A 16200-nucleotide genomic window follows, 5' to 3' on the forward strand; every position below is an offset into this window, starting at 1 on the left:
CCTTGTTAAGAGCTCGTGCTCTGACTTCTAGAAGCTCAGTGGCAGCTCATCTTCAATCTAATTGTGGGGGCGCAGCTCACTGGCCCATGTGGGAATCTAACCTGCAACCCTGTTGTTCAGAGCTCATGCTCTAACCAACTGAGCCATCCGGCCGCCCCCATTTCTATTTACTTTTGATAAGACCTATATTATAATGAGCTCCCTTTGCAGACAGAAAGATGGCCTTCGGTGCACTGGCCATTACCAAGAGGGCAAAGTCCAAGGCTGCCTTGAGGCAGAAGTGGTTTTTGTTTTGTTTTGTTTTGGTTTTCTTCCTTAAGGAAGGGAGCAATTAAAGCAAAAGTGATAACAGACTAAAAATGGGGCCTATTTTTAAATGCAAATTACCATTTCTTAATTTCCCAGTTTTATAACATGGTATAATTTTGTGTTTCAGATTTTCTTAAATTTTAAGCATTTGTTTTCATTATGAAAGTAACATAACCACATTTTTATGTATGCAGAAAAGAAAAAGATAACTCTTTATAATTCCCTCATTTCAACCCAACCGAAGTTAAACGTTAGTTTTTGGTATTTTTCTTCTGTCTGTTTGTCTGGTTGTTCACTGGAGTGCATAACCCAGTGCTTGTAAAACTTTGATGTGCCTAAATATTACCTGGGGATTTGTTAAAATGCAAATTCTGACTCAGCAGGTCTGGGGTGGGGCCTGAGAGTCTGTATTTCTGATAAGCTCTTGGGCGATGCCAGTGCTGGTCCAGACCATGCACTGAGTCACTCGAGCTGAGGTCAACTCTGTGCTGTGTGGCCTCAGGCAACCAGTCAGCATTTTTGCGCTAGTCCATGAGTCCTAGTTCTCAGGGGTCTCCAGTTGACCCCAGGCTGGATTAAAGGGCCAACCATAAAAGGTGTCCAAGGTATCAATGTCTAAGGGCAACTTTGGGGATGATGATGATGATGATGGTGATGGTGATGATGCTGATGCTGCTGCTGCTGCTGATGATGATGATGATGCTGATGATGATGATGATTACTGCTAGATGATTGGCTTATCCAGGTATCTCAGACCTCAGCCTTGACCCATGTTCCCTGGGTGTGTTCCCAGCTGAAATCTTAGCATATTAAGCCCTTAAGATATCTGCTTGGGAGGGGAGCACTTTCTATAAGAGATATTCATCAAGTCTCCACAGATCTAGTGAGGGCCTTCTGCTTACCACACACAGGCATCTGCCCTTTGCTCCCCCTGGCCTTCCACAGGAGAAAACCCCATTCTTGTAGCCTGGCACTCAGCCATCCATGATCTGACCTGTTCTATCACTGCTGCCTCATCTTCTTATGTCCCATATTCCAGGTATGAAGGACTCGCAGGTCCCACCTCCATGCCTTTGCCATGTTACTTCCTCTGCCTCAAATGCCCTTCTGTGCCTTGATCATCAAAGAGCAAACTTCTATTCATCCCCCAAAAATCTCCTTCTTCAGAAGCCTTCCAGACCCTTTCATGCAATGGCTGACCTCTTGCCCCTTGCCTCCTTTGTGCCTTGTACAGACCTTGCACAAGCCTGACTCATGGTAGCAGATGGCTTAGGAAAAGAAAACAAGAGAGAGGAGGACTCATTGGTATTATTTAATGGAAAAGTCCAGGTGGTAGAGCTGGCTTTGGAGACAACTGAGACAAAGGGTTAAACTGTGCCACTGGGACTCTGTTTCTAGCTGTAGATTGGCTCTGCCTTCCTTTGTGTAGGCTTCTCTCTCAGGCAGCCCCCAGAAGGCCCTGGAAGCTCCACATTTTACTCTCCCATCTTTAAGTTCAGCTGAAGACTTCACTTTTCCAGCAGCCTTGCAAAAGTCCCAGAATTGAGTCTCATTGGTCTGGCTTGGGTCATATGCTGATCCTTGAACCAATCATTGTGGCCAGTGGGTGGACAGCTCTGATTGGACCAGCCTGAGTCACATGGCTACTCCTGACGCTAAAGGTATTGGAATGAGGAAAGGCAGCTTCTAGAGTAAAATCAGCGTCCTGGAACCTGAGGCCGAGTGGGGTCTGGATAGCCAAAAACCACTAGTACCTACCACAGATATCTCTTAGAGCAATTTTCACACTGTATTATTTGTTTTTATGACTCTCATCCAGCTAGTGGGGAATTTATAGTTCTAGAACATCTTTCCAGCCTAGGGGAAGAGAAGTTTAATAAATGACCATTAAATTGTACTTTTTAAGCATGTCCTTGCTATTTCACCTACATAGCAAGTAAATCAGAACAGAGCCTGACAAAGATTTTTGTGACATGTATATTAAGGTAATACTTCCTGACATTTTAAAAAATCACAAATCAAGTTTTTGCTCAGTGTCTATGTCCAAACAGGGTGAGAGCCATGTGTCTCTCATGGAATCCTCACAAGCTGGGGAAGGAGGGCTCTCTCCTTGATGGGTAAGAAAACTGAAGCCCAGACAGCTTAAGTAGCTTATCTGCGGAAACACAGCTGGCCAGTGGCATTCCTGAGAGTTAATCCCAGGCAGGCTGACTTTCCAGGACTTTCTGATGCTTTGCTGAAGGGGTTCTCAGTTCAGGGGAACAATGAGGGAAAGATCTTGGAATCAACTTTGGGCTTTTGGAAAATATTCCTCTGCATTAGTTTGGGTGCCCTCGGAGACAGACCCTGAGACAAAGATTCAAGTGCATGTGTTTTACATGGGAGGGGACCCAAGATGCCCTGAGAGAGTGCCCGCATGGGACAGAGAGGGGGAAGGCAGACAGTGAAGAGAGCTTCACAAGTGGACAACCGCTGTGGCCAACTGGAGCGGAATGCTGCGGAGACTAGCTGAAGGTCAGGGAGGAACGTAGCTCAAAGTAGTCCTACCTGAGGGGCTAGGGAGCTGGCATGTTTGTACCCTGACTCTCTCCAGTCATTGGTTGGGGCTGCCCCCCAGGGGGAGGTAATTTGCCAGCATGTCTAGTAGCTAGAAAAAGGCCTCAGTCACCTCCAGATGGCTGGGCCAGTGTTGGCTAAAGAGGGCCAGGGATCTCACACAGGGGCTCACAGAGGCTGCCATGACCCTTATCCTCCCTAGCTGGGAACCACTCTTTATAGAAAAACAGCCCAAAATATTTGAAATTGGGGACCTTTATTGGTGGAACACTTCAGGCATCTCATCCCTAGAGCCTGAGGAGGCCTAGGGCATATGTTTGCCTGGCTTTCTTCTCTTTGCTTTCCTTTCACTCTCGCCATTTCCTTGAATTTTTATAAATGTTGTATAACGATACTCAGGAGGAATATACTGGGGATTTGAAATGCAGTGCCTGGGGTTTGGTAAACAACACAGATTAATTATTTTTTGTTTCTTTTAAGAAAATCATGATAAAAAATTTCAGACAATAGTAATGTAGTGAACACCCATGTGCCCACCCCAAGCTTAAGCACCAGACCATTTCAAGCGGATTCCATCTTTTCAGGAGCTGCCATCTTCTAGTGAGATGTGGAGGCAGACGTCCCAGCTTCCAGGTTCCACTCTGCCCCTTTGCAGCTGTGTGCCCTTGAGCCTCCGTGTCCCTATCCATGAAATGGAGGATCACGCTAGTACCTGCTTCAGGGAGAAACCTGTGAAGAAACCTGTGAACTGATGAGTAGGTAGCCAGTGCCTTTCCTTTTGGCAAAACGTTTCACTCTGTTTCTTGATAAACTTGAAAAGTCTTCTCCATCTTTTCTCCTCTTTCAATGGCTGCAGTCTTTATTTAGGAAGTTTCTATCACAATGGAGTTCTTAGTGAAAAAAGAGCAAAAGTGAGGCTGGCTATTTCTCAATGCTTGTTAGCAAGCAAGTGCAAGGATACACACTTCCTGCTCTTCTAGGACAGGTCATGTAGGGTAGCTCAGGAGCGAGCTGCTACAGAAGGCATGTTAATTTATTTGCTGACATAGGTGTCCCCATTGCTGGGGAGGAGAGGATGAGGTGTGCATGAACTTCATGTTAGTGCACACTGCCCCCTGACACATTTTTACTCTGTTACATTATTTTCCCAGTCACAGTAATTTTTGGTCATTTTTATCATGTTACATTAACATCCAAATATCCTGACATTCCTTCAGAAATCCTCTGAAGTCTGTTTTCTCCTGACTGCCAAGAAAAAAGGGCAAAGAGACCTTACATCCTGCCCACACTCTTCACAATGCCCATCAAGAACAGGTTTAGAACAGAGGAGTGTCAGCTAGTTACTGCCGGGTAACAAACACTACACATTTAATGGCTTAACACAATAAACATTATTGCTCATGAGACTACATTTCATCTGGGTGATTCTGCTGGGTTCACTCGTGTCTGAGCTTAGTTGCCCGTCAGGTAGGCAGCTCTCTGATCTTCTCTGGGCTCTCTCAAATGTTTAGGGGTCAGATTGTCTGTAAACTGGTCCAGGATGTAAGCTGGGACACCTGGGCTCTCCTCCATGTGGTTTTACATCCTCCAGAAGGCAAGACCAGGTTTGTTTTCATGGCATGAAAGAGTATGGAATCATGCACATGCTCAGAAGTGGCACACCATTACTTTTGCCACATTCTATTGGCCTAAGCAAGTCATGAGGTCAGCTCATATTCAAGTGGTGGAGAAACAGACTCATCTCTCAGTGGGAGGAGCTTCAAAGTTACACTGCCTTTCCTTTTGGATGTGAGTACAGGGAGACCATTAATACAGTGAGTCCACTACAAAAGGGAGGCATTCCAGAATGGTCAGCCTATCTCATCTGCCACAACCCACAGCTGAGGCATGTGGTCTTCAAACTGGCGGGTTCAGCGTTGCTCCAGAGAGGAAGGTAGGGAGAATGAGGAAGGAAAAGAGGATTCGGATCTTGGCAACCCTGTGTTCCCTTCCCACCCTTCCTAACACTGCAGGTGCTGGGGAGGATTTGCTGTGCACTGCACGTTCCAGGCATACTTAATAGATCTCAGAGACAGTTCTATAAGTTGGTTTACTAGGACATTACTGGTGCATAAACTAATTGTTAAACATATTTACCCAAGTCTCTGAGCTGTGAGATAAACATGCAAATCATGTTCTGGTGTCCTCACTGCCTTGACAAGCACGGTCATTTTTAATCGGACCTCTTCCAAGAACTGCACGTGCTCCTTATATGAATTGGGGGGATCTGAGCACGAGGAAGCACCATCAGAGAGATTTAAAAAAGGCTTTCCTCCCTTCACACTGACTGCTGGCCTACATTCTAGAGCCTCCTCCATGCCAACTCCCCTCGCAGCTGATGCCTGGTCCCCTGGCTGGGCGTTCGGCTGCCCTGTCTCATCTCTCTCACGCCGATCATTCGTCTGCCTACTTGGAGAGAGCACAGTTTTGGGATTAAGCTTTGGCGCTGCATCTAGGCTCCATGAGTTGCTTTGGGACATTTTTAAAGCATCACTGAAACTCAGCTTGCTCATCTGCAAAATGGGCATCAGAAGACCAAAATTGCTGTTGAACTTCACTCAGAGTATAAATCAAAGTCCTTAGAAAGGTCTTAAAGATCATATCATCTGGCCCCAGTTCTGTCTCTGAACTCATCCTGTTAGTCTCCCCGTTGCTCATTTTCCTCTACTTGGGCCTCCTTGCTCTTCCAGGTATGCTGCTTCCTCGGGGCTTTTGCATATGTTGTTCCCTCTGCCAGCATTGCTCTTCCCTGAGATACCCACACGGCTCTCTCCCTCACCTGCTTCAGGTTTTTGCTGACATTCTCCCTATCTGCCAGCCTGTCTAAAGAATGCAGCCCCCACTCTGTAGCACTCCACATCTTGCTGCCCTGCTAGATTTTTCTACTTATTACTTATCACTGTCTAACTGACTACATAATTCATCAAATTCAGACATCACCAACAGCAGGATGAGATGTTAGTTTATGTACCACAAAAAAAGGGAAAAACACCACCAGTTAAGCTGTAGAACAATGCTGAGTTATCGAATTGCATCCTGATTTCAGAAATGTTGAATGTGGGAGAAAGATTGACATCATAGAAACCATGAAAAATGGTATATTTTACTTACCTATTTTGTTTCTTTTCTGTTCTCCACACAAGAATGGCAGCTCCATGGGGGCAGGGTCTCTGCCTGTTTTGTTCACTGCTGGGTTGTAGGACGGTGCCTGGCACATAGTAGGTCTCTTGCAATATTGTTGAACATTGAATGATTTCTCTTCACCCCCAAGAAAGTACATGACCTGGAATTGCCTGAACACTGTCCAAATAAGCTATGTGAATATCCATCGTGAGATGGAGCATGACAAGAAAGGGCTCTGGTGGGAAAGCAGCCCTCTGAAGAGTGCTCTGACAGCAGGGACTCTCTGCGCCAGTGCAGCAGCCAGCACATGGTAAATACTGAACAAATATGTATTCACTGGTCACGTGATTGGATAGTCTGAGATGTTGTCTTGAACCCAATACTCAAGAGTAATGTGGATCCAAGGGCTTACCTCTGAAGGAGGTCATTGCTACAGTGTGGGTGGTGCCCCCTGGGGCTGTGGGGCCACCCTGGCTTCATGCCTCCATGCCCTAGGGACTGGACCCAGTGAGAAAGGGGTGTGGACAAGGGAACATAGTGGCTTGTGGGATGTGTTACAGGTCAGGAAGTAGTGATGTGACCCATTCTCACATTCACAGGGGGCCTCACACATTCAGACTTGGGACATTGGGGAAAGGGAGGGGGTGTCGCATTCTATGTGAATTTGAGGCAGTAATTTGTAAAAATATTAACCAAGTCTTATTTTGAATGCAAAACTGGAAATAATACAAACATGAAACCCCTTTACACACACACACACACACACACACACACACACACACACACACCCTAGTTAAGTGGAAGGAAATTCAAGTGTCAAACATTTTCAAAGCCAGCAGACTAAGAGAGTTGTAAGTCTTACTGAACTGGTGCCACATGGGCACCACACCAGCCATCAACAGATGTGGGCCTCTGTCCTGTCCATGTTGATCTTGAACTATGAGTTTTGAATTATGCGGGGTCTTCAGGAACACAATCCTCACAAACTCCTCATTGTGGTTTTTGGATTGTGTTGTTAGTTTTTATTCATTCATTTGAACCATTTAAAATATACCACTTTGTGACACCATTTCTTTATTATTTAGTCTTTTAGGAGCCCAGAACATGGAAGTGGCCCAGCGTCTCTTGTCTCTGAGAGGATCTAGGTACCCAACAGATAGCATCTGGAAGCTTTCTGTCACTCTCAGTCTGAGCTCTACTTTCCTCTCAGTCAGATTTATTCAGTGACAGGCTCTCCCCTACTGGTGGCAAGATGACTTCTAGCCGCTCCCATCTCACCTCTTTGCAGTTAGCAACACCAGTGAAAAGAGAACTTCTCTTCCTTCGAGTTGCAGATAATGTCCCAGGCTTGTCTCTCACTGGACTAACTTGTGTCATGTGCCCATCCTTAAACCAATGGCTGTGGCCGTGGCAATGGAATTTGCTGATTGGCTAGGCCTGGGCCATGTCTCCATCCTTAGAACTAGATGTGGGTGGGGGCAGCTCCTCCTCAACCACGTTATCTGAGAGTGAGGGAGTTATGGGTCACCACAATAAATTGGGGTGCTGTCACCAAAAGGGAGAATGGACACAGGACATACGGAAACCTCAGGGGTTCACTAGACCCCAAACCTGGCCATCAGGAGCCTGTCTGTATTCCAAATGCTTCAGCAAGACACCCACTGTTTCATCTCATTCCATGACAATGTGATAGATCAGTGACTGGGAATGTGCCTCGGGTGTGGCCAGCCAGCGGAAGTGAAGAGCTGGTCCCCAGGTGGTCCAGGGGAAGAACAAAAGCCTTCATAAAACTCACTTTGGCGTGTTGTCCAAAGTTGGTTGTGAGGTGCCTTCTGCATTGATTCACTTATGCAAAGAGAAACCCAATTCCTTTAGCGTTATAGTACCTCTCATGCCGATGAGTCTCCCCAACTTGTAAGAGTTAGGGTTTGATTTGATTTTTTGGTGCGTCCTCTAAATTACCAGGAAGACTTGTGTTTTTTTGTTTGTTTGTTTTTGTTTTTTTAAGTGGCAGGAAGCAGCATTTCATCTGAAAAAAATCATTCACATCATGCTTCCTCTTTCCCCGGTGGCACTGGGCTGACTCACTCACTCACTCGGCCCCAGGAGGCTCGGCCACTCACTTCCAGCTGCAGGAGTGTGTGTGCATGACACCCACAGATCACGCATGCACACACAACTCCTTTTTCGATGCCAGCTGCACAAACACACCACACCTGGGGCTGCTGACAGACGCCATTCTGCAAAGGCTTGTTAATTCTTAGAGTCTGGTGTGAATATTGTGCTAATGTGTGTAGCATATCTTCTCCGTACTCCTTCTTGCCCACGCTGAACCACGCACCTGCAGGGAGGGAGGCAAGCATCAGTATAGCAGAAGTTGTGTGCCCTGACAGTGTTTAAATATGTACTCTCTGTGGAAGATGTGTGTTTCCCAAACACAGGACCTGAGCGAACAGGAGGGAGAGGAGCAGGAGGGAGGGTGGGCTCTGGCTTCCCCAAGCCGATCTCTGGGTGATTTGGATGGGGAGCCTGAAAAATCCCAGCCTTGGATGAAAACAAAAGGCTGTCCTGGCTTTATTTATTTATTTTTTTAAGTCCAAGAAGATATTAGATTTTATTATATTAATAATGTGCCTGTATAACACATGGGCTGTGGAGTCATGAAACCTGGTTTTGAGTCCCAACGCTGTCTTTTAATTAGCTGGGTGACCTGGGTCAGTTGCTTAGCCTCTCTGAGCTTCCTCACTGTAAAATGGGGACCTCAGAGGTATCTGTTAGGTTAGTGATTCATAAGCCAGAAGCAATACTAGATATTATTTATTTGAGCTTTTAAGTCAAGGGTAGCATGTCAGGGCAACTTTGTCCTGACATTAGAGACATTACAAACCTTTTCTAGTTGTCCTGGGTCTCAGCTTCCGGCCCCCAACTCTGGCCTTCCCACGCATCCCAGCGGCAAGTCCACAGCTGCTTCCCCTGCAGATTCAGCCCCTTCCCAGTTCCCAGGCATCAATGAGTTTGAAGGGAAAATGGATTATGTTGTTTAGTGTTTTTCTGGTTGCAAGTGACAGAAAACAGGAACTTACTGGTTTGTGTAATTAAGAAGTTCAGGGATATATCTGACTTTCAGAGCGGATAGACACAGGGGCTCAAACAGGTCACCTGTACCTGATCTTTTCTGTCTGTCTTTTTCCTCCACTTTCTCCAAGTTGGCTCCATTCTCAGACAGGCTTTCCCTCATAGCCACAAGATGGCTGCCAGCAGCATTGGTTCACAACCACCTGAGAAAAGGTAAGTCTCTGTCCCAGCATCCGAAACAAAATCTCGAGAATGACTCTGAGCAGCCAGGCTGAGGACACCACATGAACCAGGCATGCTGGCCCAAGAGATGCACCACACTCATTGGCTGAGACCTGGTCATCAGCTGACCCCGGGCAGGGAGCCTCACCTGGACCAAGCATATGCAAACAAAAATCGGAGTTCTTGCTAGTAAAGGAGCGTGGGATTACTACAGGTGTCAGCCTCATGCTGTGATCCAGGGAACCCTGCACTGTTCACCTGGACCCGGTGTCCCTGCTTTGACCACTGGACCATGTTACACATGAGTGTTGGGGAAAAGGAATTAACACACCTGCTTGTGTGTCGTGAGCATTCAGGGGATCGTGTAATAGATTCAATGAGCTTAGCTCATTGTGCTGAGGCCATGCTTTATGCCACCAAAGCTATTTCTGTCTCCTGGATGCTGGAGGAGAGCCCATTTCTGGTCCCCTAAAGTTAGGCTGAGGCCATGGGATTGAGTTCTGGCTAATGGACTGTGGGTGGGAATGGCATATATACATCCAGGCCCGGCCATAGATGTCCTGTGGGATCTTCCACGCTCTCTCTCTTCCCTACTTACCAGGTGTTTTAGAAGCCAAGGGCTCTGAGATGGTGGCGCTGCCTGATGGACTAAGCCCCAGTTCCTCTGTCATGTGTGGAAGTGAGCCACCCAGAGACCACCAGCTGGGCCCAGATGCATTGGACTCTGTGACGGTAATCAATAAACCTTTGATATGTTCAGTCAGTGGTTCTCAAAGGGGAGCATCTGCTAATGTCTGGAGACATTTTGGTTGTCACGACTTGGGGGTAGGGTAGGGTGGGGAGATGCCATTGGCGTCTAGTCGGTTGAGGCTGGGGAAGCCGCTAAACATCCTGTAATGCCCAGCACAGCCCCCATCACAAAGAATTACTTGGCCTAAAATGTCAACAGCACCAAGATTAAGAAACTCTGCTCTAAAACGTGAGCATCTTGAGAGAAGAGACTTGTTGCTGCTTTGCTTACAACCCTCTGATGGCTTCCATCACACCTAGCAGACATTCCGGACCCTCCCTGGATCTACAAGGCCCAGCAGGACCTGGACCCTGCCTACCTCTTCTCCCTCATATCCTTTCTTCTCCCCCTCTCTCACTTTATTGCAATCACCCTTGCCTTCTTTGTGGTCATTCCGACCTCAGGGCCTTTGTACTTGTTATTTCCTCTTCCTTAGATGCATCTCCCCTGCTATGCCAATTATCAGGTACAGTTTAAATGTCACCTGCTTAGAGACACCTTCTTTGATCATACAGTCTGTTAGATCCCCCTCCCACCACCTCATGATTCTGGTATTGCCACTATCCTTTCACTGCCATTATCACGATTTACAATGAGGTATCGTGCCAGTTACTTTGGAGGGGAGGAAGCTGTCTCCCCCTGGCATGTGAGGACGTGAGGACAAGCACCGTGTCCATCTTGTTTATGTTTGTATCTCTAGCACCAGCACAACAGCTGACACATGTGCGAGGGTCAAAAATCAACTTGCTAAACGAATGAGTAAGCAAACAGTGGGTGGAAAGAGCAGAGTCTTTGAAGTCAGACACCCCCGGATGGAATTCTGGTTCCACCATCAGCTGTGAGTCATCTTCACTCTCCAAGCCTCCATCTCTTCATCTGTGAAATGGATGTAAGAGTCTCATCTCCCAGCTGCTAGGAGGATGAAACAGAATAGCACATGCAGAGTACTTGGTATGGCTCCCAGTGCAGAACCGGCACTTATAAGGTGTGCGTTGAACATCCAATGCATGAACAAAAACATGAGGACGGTCGATTGCTGTGTGCTGTCGTTTTGAGGATGAACACTTGGGAGGGAAGAAGACGGAGTTGGGGTGCCGGGGGGAGGCACCTTGGAATGGAAGGATGGAGAAAGTGTGCTCGTGAACAAAGTCTTGTTTACACAGGCAGCTTCTGCTTTTCCCTCTCTTGACGAGCCTATTCTGCCTCCCTCCTTTACGACCATGACCCTAGCTCCCCACTGTCAAAGTCAAGGTCCCCAGGCTGATGTCTTCCCTGTAGCCTCCTTTCCCCTCGGAGGATCCTGGAGTGATTCAGCCATCGTTATGGCCCTTCTTGGATTTACAGGCCCGCCATGGTGAGCGCCTTTCCTGCGCTTTCTCTCTATCTGTGTCCATCTAGACCATACAGGAAATGAAAGTGGCAGCAGGGCATTTGTAATCAATAGCTCAGGCCCCAGGCCCTGGGACCCATGAGTGTCTGCAAGAAAGAATGATTCGGGGCCTCTTTCTTTTCCAGTACAACCTCATATCAGACGGGGGCCATGGAGGAACTTGGATTATTTCCATGTCTGGATGTGTGAAAGGTGAGGATGTGCAGGTAGGATGCACAGAAGGTGGTGAACCATGGGAGAGACGGGTGCAGGAGCCCCATATCCTAGGAGAGGCAGGCATGTGGGGTCCGGAGTTCCCCTATGGCCTCAGCGGGGGCACCCAACCTCCCCGAGACTCAGTTTCCTCAACTGCCAAATGGAGATGGAACAATCCCTAGCAGGTTAGGTTATTATGAACATCAGATGAATTACAATGCATAATGCACGACGTCAGGGCGGGCTGATCCAGGTGACTTGCTTCCAAAAATAGGTACGCAGAAAGGATCCTTTGCAAGATGGGTATTGGGGCCTGTTCTCGGTTGAAATGTGTCCCCCTATGCTAAGTCTTAATCCCAGTCTCTCAAAATGGGACCTTATCTGTAAATACGGTCATTGCAGATGTAATTAGTTAGATGAAGTCACACTAGAGTAGGCTGGGTCCCTAATCCACTATGACCAGTATCCTTATGAGAAGACAGCCATATGAAGACAGAGACACAGGGAGAACGCCAAGCGAAGGCAAGGATTGCAGGGACATCAAAGATTGCCGGCACACCACCAAAAGCTATAAAGAGGAAAGGAAGGATTCCTGTGCAGACTGCAGAGGGAGCACAGTCCTGCTGACACCTTGACCTTGGACTTCTAGCCTCCAGAACGGCAAGACATCAATTTCTATTGTTTTAAGCTGCCCACTTGGCTCTAGGAAACTAACACAGGGACAAAAGGAAGGATCAGGGTAAGGGGGAATGCCTTTGGCTTCTCCAGCTTCTGTTGTTTCTCTGCCTTTCCCCAGTTCGTGGCCTTCAAGACCCTCAGAGGGGTATCCCCCACCGGCATTGCCAGGTCCCTGACTTGCTCTGTGCCCCATCCTTGGAGCCCCTCACTGAGCTGCAGGCTTCCACTGCCCTCTCCCATCTATCTCTGGATGTGCAGTGGGGCGGGGTGGAGGGAGGCTGAATATGGTAAGGCATTTTCTCCTGTTCTTAGTAAGCCACTGGGTTGAGGTTGGGGGCAGCACGTGGGCCCCAGTTGTTGGCAGTCTTCTCGAGGCTGTAGAATTCTTAGCACTTCTCGTGGTCAACTGTGACCTCAAGCGCCAATTTCCCAGACTACAGGAAAAGCCCTACTCACCATCCTGGTACTCCAGATTTGCAAGCTCAGCTGTAAATAAGCTCCAAGCCACCAAATGAACCTTCACCATCAGGCCTCCTGGCATTTACCTAGTCAGTTCCTTTTGCCTTCAATGACCTAATGACAGGTCCCTCCTGCAGAAATATTCTGGGGCCAGCTCCTATAAAAAGTTTCTCCTCCCCGAGTTGAATTGAATGGATGAATGAATAAGTGAATGAATGCAAAGCTAATATAGTCTCAGATCCACCAAGGAAGGACAATGTGAGGTCCTAGAGCTAGGCTGCCTGGGTTCAAATCCTGGGACCAAGACTAGCTGTGTGACCTTGGACGAGTCACTTCTCTCTTTCTCAGTTTTCTCATCTACAAAATAAGGATAATAATAGCACCTACCCTGAAGTTGCTGTGGCGATTCAGTGGGTTTATGCCAATAACAGATTTTGTGCCTGATGCTAATAAAGTTTAGCTTCTTTGTCATCCAGGGCAAGTCTCGGTATCTTTATGCCTCAGCCGGTGCCTGTGCTTAGAATCTAATTTCCTTACTTAGGTCCAACCTAATCTTCTTTCACACATTGGATTTGGGCTAATTCACCCACTGCTGAGTAATTTATTATCAGAGACAGTGTGCTGCAGACAGAACAAAGGTCGAGGTGCTGCAGGCTGGATGCATGGGGGAAGAGACACATTTTCAGTGTGAGGAAACAGGATATGTAGAAAAATTGTTCATGTGGCAAAAGGGGGCCTGGACTAAATTAAACCTCTTGACTTAACCACCGATTAAAGCAGTACAATAGCAGCACAGGCTACAGCCTGCAATCATGTTGCTATGAGTCTTCATGCTGGAAAATGACTGCGGGGCCCCCTTTGAAAACCAGGTTCGGTTATTATGGTTTGGGAGCCATGCTCACAGGGAAATAATTGCTGTGTGTCAGAAGGTCTCCTCTCTCCCTTTTTATTTAAATCACCTAGGAGATTTGACAGACAATTAAAACTCAATAAGAGATAAGAAGGAAGAAGATAATGGATTTCCCACCAGTCCCACTACCTTGGGACTCAGCAGAGGTGGGGACACACTGGAGCTCAAAACACTGAAAATATGCAGCGTCATACCACAGACTGTCATCAAGCACACGCCTTCTGCTGCGAGAAAACTGGCACTAAGCAAAACTTCTGTAGCCCTCAAGGGATGCATGCACAGCACTTTTCGGCTTGGAAATCATTTCCACTCTCTTTATCTCAAACATCCTGTGTGCCCAACTGAGTATGACAACTAAAGCTCGGTGGAGTAATGTCGTGGTCTCAAGGGAACTCGAGGGGCACAGCTGGGATGGGTCCCAGTCTTCTTAGAGGAAATCCCAGACTAGGGTATCCCTGCCCTCCTCTTTCTTCCATAACATATCCAGGTCTTTTTGTGATACACTGGCCTGAGATTTGATTTAGGAGATGACACCATAGGAAGACAGCGTGTCCTGGCCAAGAACATAAGAACCGTGGCCTCAATTTGCGTACTTGGTAGAGGCCAGCAATTCCACATAGACCCAGAGGTTTGGAAAGCATCAAAGGAAGAGGAGATTTTGAGGAAACAAGATAGATGAAATATCGTTGGTGTGCCAGAAGGGCATTCTGGTCAATCCAAGATGAAGCTTTTTGTACTTCTCCAGACCTTGATGTGTTTGAAGGCTGGGGGAGGATAAAGGAGACTCATTTGCTTTTTCTTAGTAGTTTAAATGGCCTGGAAGGGGATTAAAATCAGCTGAATATCACTCCAGTGAGACCTTCTGATAAGGGTGACGGTACAAACCTGCCTAACAAAAATGGAGATGACAACAAGCACACTGACAGGCGTTCTACGGAGAAAACTAAACTCTTGAAGTCTTCTGGGGCATCCATGAACAACTAAAATGACTTTCTAGCTGTGTCTGGTCTTACTACCAGAGTCCTGATAGGCAAGTAAACCAAAGTTCATGGTTTCTAATCTGTTTAAGGCTCTTCTTTCTTTTATATAATTCCTCTTCTAGACTTTTTTAGATGAAGTCAAGCTATAAGCGTTCCTCTCTTTACAAGTAAATAGCGTGTAAATAATTAACTGAATGTCTGAGTTATTCTTTGACTCTAGGTTCCATCACTTGCTTGCTGCAAATGCCCTTTGGGGCCTTGTTTTTCTCCACTGTAAAACAGAGAAAATAGCTCCCACCTCTGAGATCATGGCAAAGGTTAAAAGAGATCATCCATGAAGAATTACACCCATGCCTGACATGTAGTAATGCTAGTGCTACAATCACTATCATTTGTATCAATCTCCTATTGCTGTAATACATTACAACCAACTTAGCAGTTTAAAACAACACAAACTTATTCTCTTACAGTTCTGGAGGTAGAAAGTCTGAAACGAGACTAACGAGGCTAAAATTTAGGTTTCGGCAGTGCTGTGTTCCTCTGGAGGCTCTATAAGAGGATTGATTTCTTTGTCTTTTTCAGTTTCTAGAGGCTGCTTATATTCCTTGGCATGTGATCCCATCATCTTGCTTCAAAGCCCACAGTGTGGCATCTTTTGATCTCTGTCACTGATTCTGACCCTTCTGCCTCCCCCTTATAAGGACCCTTGTGATTACATTGGGCCCACGCAGATAATCTCCTCGTCTCAAAATCTTTAATTTAATCATACCGCAAATTCCCTTTTGCCATAGCAGGTAAAATAGTCACAAATTCTGGGGGTTAGAAGATGGACATCTTTGGAGGGGGTCGTCAGTCTACCACAATCATTAATATTTTTATCAAGACTAGCTCATTTGACTCATTAAACCCCATGAAGTAAATACTGTTTTTGGTTGTTTTTTTTTTTTTTAAGAGTTTTTATTGGGGAAGGGGAACAGGACTTTATTGGGGAGCACTGTGTACTTCCAGGACTTTTCCAAGTCAAGTTGTTGTCCTTTCAGTCTTAGTTGTGGAGGGCGCAGCTCAGCTCCAGGTCCAGTTGCCATTGTTAGTTGCAGGGGGCGCAGCCCACCATCCCTTGTGGGAGTTGAGGAGTCCAACCAGCAACCTTGTGCTTGAGAGGATGCGCTCCAACCAACTGACCCATCTGGCCACCCGGGAGCTGAGTGGAGCCTTATTGACTTTACTCTAGTTGTGGAGAGCGCCGCTGGCTGGCCCATGTGGGAATCGAACTGGCAGTCCTGTTGCCCAGAGCTCGCGCTCTAACCAACTGAGCCACCCGTCTGCCCTAAATACTGTTTTATTCCCATTTGGAAACTGAGGCAGAGAAGTTAAGTAACTTTCTGATGCTCACATAGCCAATAAGTGGTGAAGAAGCAATTGGCTTCTGGAGTTCATATTCTTTTAAGGTGAAGTAAGTAAAGTGGCACAGAGC

Source organism: Rhinolophus ferrumequinum, chromosome 17 (assembly GCF_004115265.2).
Source record: "Rhinolophus ferrumequinum isolate MPI-CBG mRhiFer1 chromosome 17, mRhiFer1_v1.p, whole genome shotgun sequence".
NCBI classification, from domain to species: Eukaryota; Metazoa; Chordata; class Mammalia; order Chiroptera; family Rhinolophidae; genus Rhinolophus; species Rhinolophus ferrumequinum.